The 9,962-nt window shown below is 36.9% G+C and overlaps 1 pseudogene; it reads left to right on the top strand.

The window, feature by feature from the left end:
• The first annotated feature begins 7,408 nt into the window (after positions 1-7,408).
• Positions 7,409-8,555, top strand: LOC105180555 (putative nuclease HARBI1; annotated as a pseudogene).
• The last annotated feature ends 1,407 nt before the right edge of the window (positions 8,556-9,962 follow it).

Here is a 9,962-nt window from a genome sequence, read left to right as displayed (position 1 = left end):
ATGTAAGGCAGTTATGGACCGACATGAACGAAAATTTCAGCGTGACGCTATGGCATCTGTTAAATAATTCGACTTGGCGTATGATGAAACGTCACTGGTTCATTCGCGTAACAATGTTCCTAAAGCTTAGATCGCGATTGTATTTCACTTGCGCGAAACGAGGTGTATGTGAGTGTTGTGCATTAAAATATTATATACTTACTATTTATTTCAGTAGCTCAGACTTTTGCAGAGAAATCTCAAAGAACAGGCTTTTTATTCCAGAATACTCTCAATACTGTTGGGACCACTCTAGCCACGGCACAACTCGAACGGGGAGTCGACTTATCCGCACACTTTGAGTATTATAAAACACCGTGGATGTTCTGGCAAGTTTCCTAAGAAATCTTCCAGATTTTGAATAGCACAAGGCAAAGGCTCTGAAGGAGCGTAGGAAGAGGCTCTTATGCGAGACGACCGTTGTCTGTGGTGGCACGGTCGCTCAGAGACACTTTTCCTCTTTGCGTCAAATTAACAAAAATGTCTTGGAGGCACTCCTAAGAGGCACGTCTGTACTGTATGAACTTCCGATGTCGACTCTGCGGTGGGAGCTGCTCCCGGGGCCTCGTTCGGTCCGGACAATGGAACTCAAGAGTGGGGTAGGCTATATGGTAGGAGTAATGGGATTATACGAGAGGGATCCAGAGTAGGAGCGTTCAAGGTTTTTCGGAGTGGGACTGAATGGCGTGATGCTGACGGGGCGTCGAGACATCTCGGCGCGCCGCCGGATGTGATAAGGAGCGTGGTCAACAGGATGCCCTATGTTACCTGATATGGGCTCGGGTTACTCGGGGATTCCAGAGCACCCTCGGTGGCCCGGCTGCGTGCGTGCCTTATCTTTGAGACTTCCTGTCGCCAGTCTGACTTATTAATTTATATGTGCACGTAATTATTTATGCCTTATAATATTATAATATTATAATAAAAATGGTTAATATTATATGTGTGGTTCTTAAGGTTATAATATACGCCTAATTTAGTATTATATGAATAGTGTAATAGGAAGTTATAATGTTAATTAGTTATGATTTTTATAAAGACAATATGCATGGGTTATAATAAAAGAGATACTTGTTATTAATGTTTAAATGTGGTTATTAAGAATTATTATAAGAAATGCATATTGTTAACAGTGGGTTTTAGAGTGTAGAGATTTATAATATTGTTAACTGGAAAAATAGGATTTCTTATTACAGGGATCCTTATTATTATTGCTGTTAAATTAATGTTTCTCGGCAAGGCTGAGTTCTACCATAGGGCTCCCTACTTACGTATGTCGGTAAGGTAGACCCCTTGGGTAGGTTTCGTTATTATTGGCGTCGGTAATTAATTAACAATTGTTATAGACGGTTCCTATGTATAAATTACCGACTTTTAGAGCTTATAGAAGCTTATGGTAATAGAAGATTCGATGAACAATTAAATTCTATTATTAGTGATGAGTTCAAGCCGTTGTACTGTACGAACGAATTTAAAAGAGTGCAGTATTTAAGAGGAGCTTGAACGTGGACAGAAGGTTTAAATTAAATTAAATAAGGTATTTAAACGTGACCGAGGCTAAAATGGTGGATTTCCAAGCTAAATAGAGTATTTAAGCGATCCCTGAACTTAAATAAATGAGGTTTATTAAATTTTAAGTAAGAATTACCAAATTTTGAGAACTGTCAGAAGGATTCTCTGTTTGTGGGCAAGAATTAATTGTTTTCGTTTGGCATTATTTCCTTTTGTAATTAATATTCTGAGGTTTTGACATTTGCTTATGTTTCACTAAAATGTTCTCTATGTACGTAGGTGTTAAAAATATTTTAAATTGACTTTTCTTAATTTTTACGGAAGGTGCGCATTACTGATGTCCCAATAGTCCCTGCGTATGAATTTTAGAATTTTCTGAAGTCTACTAGTAAGTAACATTGTTGGTTTCTTATTAATTGTTAATGTTTTTCAAAATGTTAATATGGTTGTTAAATAGAGGTCTTTTAATGCTATTGTTAGCAATTAAGATTTTTCTTCTAGGCCTTATAGTTACTGAGAAAAACATGCCTTTTCCTGATTGGTCGAGACATTCAAATGGCCGTAACTTCTAAACTATTGATCTTATAGAAATTTTATTAGGACATAATTTGTAATACTTTGAAGGAGCCTTAAATCGCACTGCGCGATTTTCTAAAATTATTATTATTTTAAAAGATATGAACTTTTATCGATAAATTTTAATAGTAACAATTACTTTTGATGGTTGAATCTACCTATATGTCTCGCTGGCCTTTTAATGTAGAGGCGAAAAAATGATATGGTGGAGAGAACGTCGCAGGACGTTACACTGTTCGCTCCTCTGAACACCGTGCAAACGTTGAACGATGTACAGATGCGCAAGGTACTGGCCAATCATTATAGATATGGCCTCGCGTATCAAACAATAATATGCACCATGTCGTTGAACGCTATGCATTACGCGGTGCTCTCGCGCGGACTTCGCTACAAGGAGCCGTGGCATTTATCGAAGATATCGTGGCCGGTGTTCGCGGCGCACCACACGGCGCTGGCGGAGCATCACTTTCACGCTGGTCTGATCGGCGAGAGACTGCACACGCGCGATGTTCGCAACGTGCGCGAGTACTCTCGCGAATACGCTCGTCGATTGAACTTCTTCCGCCCGTCGACCGTGGAGGACGGCTTCGCATCGACCGATCCGGACGACCTGTCGGACATCGCGGCCTATCTAGGCCTGACAGCGCAACGACAATCGCCGATGCGCGACCGATCCGACGAGAACTTTCTCATCTGTGACATATTCGCGATGAATTCGCGATGAATCGAAACGTCGCCACTTGTTGACTCGCGATTACGAGGAGTCTCATCGCGGCTACGCCTGCGAGGACGATTCGTGCCTGGTGTCGCAATTCTTGTCAACCGTTCGTCGTCGCGACAATAATCGTCGTTATTTGTTCAACCTGGGAATCGACAGGGTTGACCCCGCGGACTCGGATAATCAACGAATTCCATCGTATGTAACATCCCGCTATTCTGAGGCATAAAGAAGGAAATTTTTCTTCCAAAATCTAATTGCCGTAAAGATTTCCACTTAATGGATAACTGAATCGAGAAACGAAACAAGGTCGGCAGGCACGCACCTTTTTCTTGTCACTGTTTTCGGCTAACCAACAGGTCACGAACTATCTGTATCCCACATCTCAAGCGCCTTCTATATTCGTCGGAACCTGTAACAATAATATTTTTAATACCCTTCTCTCTCCAATAACGCACTTATGCGCATATAGTATACGTACATATACTACACTTTTGAAATTGCACCACACTCACTTATTTAATACCTTATATAACCGATATTTTTATATAATATCTCGCGTAATACCTTTTCTTATATATATATATATATAACCAGTATATTGTATCCTATTATATGAAGTAATACACTTCATCTATGATATATACATTTGACTTAATAATTCATTACTTTAAAAAAATATTTGATGGCGACCTTCTAAACTGCAAAACAATTGCAGAAAGGCCTGGAAGACAGTAATAAGTCATATATAATTTATAGCCTCATTTTCAATATATTTAATGGATAGACTAATGACATATATATATATACAGGGTGCACGATTTATCTGAAGACATTGAAATATCTCGAGAACTATGCATTGGATAAAAAAAAGTGGTTAGTGAAAGTTGTTAGCGTCGAAGGGGGCATCCAATGATATCAAACTCGACCTCCCACCCCACCCCCTGAGGGTGGGAGTTGGGGGCAACTTTGAAATCTTAAATGGAAACCCCCATTTTTTATTACAGATACGGATTTTACGCCACAAAATACGTAAATTTTGTCCGAAACTTTTTTTTGATTCGTGATAGATGGCGCTGTAATCGCAAAAAATTATATTTTCCGCAATTCTCCAGAAATGATCATTGGATTGAAAAATAAAAAATACCTGTTCAATATTTTTAAAGAACATAATAAAAGTTATTCCCCCCCCCATCCTCTCGGGGTAGGGTGGTTGATAACGTTCAAATCTCAAATGGGGACCCACATTTTTCATTGCAGAATTAAATTGTACGTGAAATTTTTATTGAAACAATTTTTTTCATTCGTGATAGCGTTGAATTTTTCCGAGAAACTACTTTTAGCGTTACACAGGAACAACGAAGAGAACGTAGTAGTTTTATGTTCCCTTCGGGTGCTTTTTTAATGTGAATCCCCTTGCCTCTCACAGATCGGGGTGCTTTTTTAATGTGAGTCCCCTTGCCTCTCACTGTTCAATTAATTAGAGTAAGTGTTCGAAATTTTTACCTTCAACTTCAATACACTTATTGATCCTTTTTTCAAATGACTGTACACAGGATAGAAGCATATCTGCGGGAGTTTCAGCGCAAGAGTTTCTTATGCGTCCTACCATGTTTTCACGAGTTGTTGGCACTTGTTGATAAACCTTATCTTTTAGGTAACCCCACAGAAAGAAATCTGGCGATGTCAAATCTGGCGACCTAGCAGGCCAATTAATCGGGCCACCTCTGCCAATCCACCGACCATTGTAATTACGGTCTAATACTTCCCGTGCTGCTATTGAGTTATGCGCTGGGCAACCGTCATGCAGATTTGAACGTTACCACCCACCCTACCTCGAGAGGATGGGGGGGGAATAACTTTTATTATGTTCTTTAAAAATATTGAACAGGTATTTTTTATTTCTCAATCCAATGATCATTTCTGGAGAATTGCGGAAAATATAATTTTTTGCGATTACAGCGCCATCTATCATGAATCAAAAAAAAAGTTTCGGACAAAATTTACGTATTTTGTGGCGTAGAATCCGTATCTGCAATAAAAAATGGGGGTTTCCATTTAAGATTTCAAAGTTGCCCCCAACTCCCACCCTCAGGGGGTGGGGTGGGAGGTCGAGTTTGGTATCATTAGATGTCCCCCTTCGACGCTAACAACTTTCACTAACCACTTTTTTTTATCCAATGCATAGTTCTCGAGATATTTCAATGTCTTCAGATAAATCGTGCACCCTGTATATACATACCTAATTGTACCATAGCTATTGAGTACAGAGACTTAATTTAACCACTTACCACCCTACCTAATAAGCCATTGTTATAATACAATTTATTAACGTCAAATCCTAGTATATTACTAGCCTAGTTATATTTAGCAGACCTATGCTTAAACCTGCCGCCGAAAAGCAAATAAGGATAAAATAATGATTAATAACCGCGATACACTAAAATTTTAAAGGTTTAGACCCAGCTGTGCAACAAAATGGCGGAACAAACTCATTCATAGTCCCTAAAGCAGTACACCGCGGTAGTGCCTTAGTAGCCTTAAGGCACGTCGCGCCACCGTCGTCCCGCGGCCACCGAGCGTACCCACTCGCGCTTCTCCTTACCGACTCGATCAAAATTGATGCTGACAAATATTAATTTAGAAGATTATTGTTTGCGCACAAAGAATCCCTGAGCAATAACCTCTAGACCGACATAACCGCCATAGTTACCCTGTCCTTCATGCTATCACTAATACTTCAATCGCTTTTTCACATGATCACCCACACAATAGATATATATGTACTAATAATTAATCCCCCATTAAGAGAGTCAGTCAGTCCCCGACAGCCGAACCAGACGGTCACTCCTGGATACCCCAAGTTGACAGACAGTCTCGCGCCACTTAAGGGTCCTTCACTTATTCTCACTAACCGCCCCTTTCGGGCGCTACATTGTTAAAAGTGAGTTGCTCTATATGCATCATAGATTTAAAATATTTTCTCTTTCCCTTGTACAAGGGGCTGACACAACAGACAATAGTGACAATGTCACTGGTTAGCTTGGCTGATCTCTGAAAGGAGGAAACTTTTAAAGCATAAATAATCTATTGAATATATAAATATATATATATATATTACACTTTTATATACTCTGCCTAATTGCACGCGACATATAACGCAGTAGGGACCCATTTTCATTAATTTGCTCTAACATACCCTTATTAAGCAGGCAGCTCCCAGCGTTGTTGAGCTCCTGGTTTCCTCGCAACTTATCTATCGGAAACTCCCTTCAGGATAACATTCCCCTTGCATTTCATACAAATCGGATCTGGTAGCACCATGCATTGTCGAGCCATAATCAGGCAGCTCCATGCGTCGTTGAGCTCCTAGTCAGGCCGCTTTGCCCGCATGTTGATGCTCTAGAACGAATTTAAACTTTAAGAATCCTTCTGGCAGCTCTAATAATTGAGCTCCATTCTCTCCACAGACTTTCCTGGTAGCTCCAAAGGAATAGAGCTCCAACAGCCTGGTACCGTTCCAACGCGGATAAGTGCACCTGTATCCAATCCTCCAACAGTGAATAAATTAATGCACCTGGATCACCCTCTGTAACAAAAAAAAATATATTCGAAATAAGATAACAAACCCTCCAATAGATGCCAAAGCGTAGCGGAGTCGCCGTACGTAGGCGAAACTTAATTAAAATAGCTCGTACTAGAGCGTGGATAGAGGAGCAAAACAAACAACTAAAATCAGATCACGCGACAGAACCAGCAAGCTCAACGAAGGAAATAGAAAATGAACAATTAAAAGAATCATTCAAACATGTATACGATAGGTCTATTTCGGATGTGACGACCTTATGTAACCAAAATATAACGTGCGATATTTCGTCCTCAGAATTAGGGCAGGTCTCATTTACGGACACAACCAGCCAAGCTAGCCTCAATTTGTCAACATACTATTCATACGCGCACACCCAAAATACCAATATTAGACCTCGTTCCTTTGGAGAACAGTCAAATATAGAAGCCATTACCCTTTCTGACCAAGAAAACGAAGCAGACAAGGCTTATTACATTGCTAACGTATCACCCTTTTTGAGCAATAGATCTAACCATTAGAATTGGAAGCTATTATTCGCTTAAATAAATGACATATATCTTTCACACGTATATACCTATCTCTATTCAGAAATACTATGTATGACCGTTGTTTTTATATAATCTATAAATACATATATATATCCAGCACATTTAGCCTACCATATTATTGAATGAATAACCATCTTGTTCCAAACTCCAAACAAGCAGATAATATTGGAATATCTCTCTCTCTTTCAATATTGTCCTCGGCGCCCCTGGCTATTGCCGGTGAATGCAGGTAGGCCTAAAATAAAACAGAGGACAACCGTTATCGTCGCTCTTAGAAAAGACGAGACGTTACAGTATATAATAGATATGGTCATATATAGTACATATGATTACTATATATGAACAAAAATCATAATTATATATAATCATATATAATTTTATATACTAATATATGAACCTTTTTCCCAGATAGTTATTATTCTCAATATGGATTTAAACGATTTCATTAATGATGATGAAGAAATTATTGAATTCCTGGAATGGGAAAGAAGACTACACTTCATAAGAGATAGAATCAATCATTTTGACAGATGGGACGAGTTGGACTTTTTTCGACGATTTCGGTTAAAAAAAAATATTGATCATTCTAGAACAAATAGAAAATGTCATAGAGAGTCCTACAGATAGGTATCTACATATAATTTGGTATTGATTACTAAGTTAAAATAATAACTAATAAATATTTTTTTCAGAAATCATGCTATTAGACCAATCGATAAATTGCTATTAAATTTGAGATACTATGCATTAGGCACAATGTTAATAGCAGCGGAGATTTTGTAGGTGTTAGTAAGAGTTCTACTTGCAAGATAGTCAGAGAAGTGTCAATTGCGATTACACAACTTGCTCCTCAATATATAAAAATGCCACCTGATGCTGAGGAAATAAATAAGGCTCGAATAGAATTTTATAGCAGAGCAAGAGTTCCAAGAATAATTGGTGCTGATTGCACACATGTTAGGATCCAATCGCCTGGTAAATTATTTTTAAGTAAACTTTTTTCATAAACACTTTATACATATTTCTTATCTTTTTAAATGCTTTTAAAGATGGAGCGAATGCAGAATTATTCAGGAATAAGAAACGTTATTTTTCCCTTAATGTGCAAACAGTGTCTTTGGCTGATCTTAAAATATTGGATATTGTAGCACGCTGGCCAGGATCAGTTCATGACCAAACAATATTTAATAATTCGAGAGTAAAGGAACGACTTGAAAGCAACAATTTTGGTAATAGTTTACTGGTTGGAGACAGTGGTTACACCAATACAATGTTTTTCATTACTCCGTTACTTGATATTCACAATAACATCAAAGAACTATATAATGAGGCAATCATTCGCACACGCAACCCTGTAGAACGACAATATGGCGTGTGGAAAAGACGTTTCCGTGTGTTGTCCTTAGGACTACGGTTGAAGTTACAAACGAGTATGGCTGTTATTGTCGCCACAACAGTTTTGTACAATATTGCATGCGAAAGGAATGGAGAACTTCCACCGCAAGATCCTGATTTACATGCAGACCAAAATATTTTTAACGAAGATTGGGACACAAGCGTTACAGCCGGATAATAATCACAGAAATGCGAGAAGAATTCACTGCTGATTATTTTTCAAATTTATTATAATTGTACTATATTTCATTAAGTGCCTTTTTATATATTCCGAAGAAGAAATAAATAAATAGAAATTACATTTAAAATTTATTTATCTTACATATTTATTATATGTAACACATTACATACATACTGTCAAACATACATAAAAGAACAATGAAAAATATTTTACATGTAACATATTTCTATATATATATTTAAAAAAAAATTATACAATAATTTATAAACTTCATATTATATATTTATATACTTCATATATAGCTAATAAAAATTAATAAGAAATTGGTAACTTATAAATGTATTTTTAGCATTCATAAATATTTTTGAACCATCTATTAATGCCTAAAATGAACAATTATATTTATCTTATAGTTGAGTGAATGATATTGATGCTACAGTAAAAAAAATTGAAAGGCATCGCGTGTAACGTAGTTGTTAAAAAATTCACATTAACACGTTCAATCTTTGTCAATGTTGCACCAAGAAACCAGCAATATATTACACATAAGAGAATCAATCAATCAAAGTTCTTTATTTTCCTCTTGGAGAGAAGAATGAAGAACTCTGGCTGGATTTCCTTATGCGTTATGAAAAAGTATGTGCTCCTGCTCTTATTGACAACTATCAGTTTGATATGTGTTGTTGCGCACACAATATAATCAATTATAAAATAAATGTACAACGACATATATTAAACCGGTTGTCAACTGGTTGGCAAGTGAGTATGGAATGCACACCTCTGGTTTTGTTTGATTGTAATTTGAGTGTAATTTGTCGATAACAATCAATAATTATCATTATGTTAGGAAAGTGAAATACTGGTAGACATAAATTGAAATATCCTGTCTCTGAAATGTTAAGAACTAATATTTTATTAAAGAAGACATTCACGGACATCAAGATAATCAAAGATTTCAAAGAACAATGTAGTGAAGTAAAGAGAAAATAAAAAAAAATTTATAATTTTACTAAGCATTTTCAATTAGACAAAGTAAAACAAAAGTAATAAAAATGTAATTGTACGGTATTGTTAAAAAAATTTTTTTAAAGAAATTAACACAAAGAGAGAGAAAAAGAGAGACAGAGAGAGAGAGAGAGAGAGAGAGAGAGAGAGAGAGAGAGAGAGAGAGGGACAGAATGAATATTATGACTTTAATCATTGTTTTTTTAATAAATCTATCTTTAATTTTGTCTCTTCTTTTTGCAACTTTAGGATATTTATTTCCAGATGATTCTTTTGTTGTAAATAAGCTGTTTTTATTTTTTCCATTTCCATCTGCTTCTCAACTAATTCTATTTTCTTCTCAGCAAGTAATTCAAATGCAGCACTAGCTGAAGATTTACTCGCTTTATGCAAAACTGG

This window comes from Harpegnathos saltator, unplaced genomic scaffold (assembly GCF_003227715.2).
Source record: "Harpegnathos saltator strain DR-91 unplaced genomic scaffold, Hsal_v8.6 scaffold190, whole genome shotgun sequence".
Lineage (NCBI taxonomy): Eukaryota > Metazoa > Arthropoda > Insecta > Hymenoptera > Formicidae > Harpegnathos > Harpegnathos saltator.
Note: the sequence above shows the minus strand (reverse complement) of the source record. Positions and strands in the feature narration are given on the sequence as shown.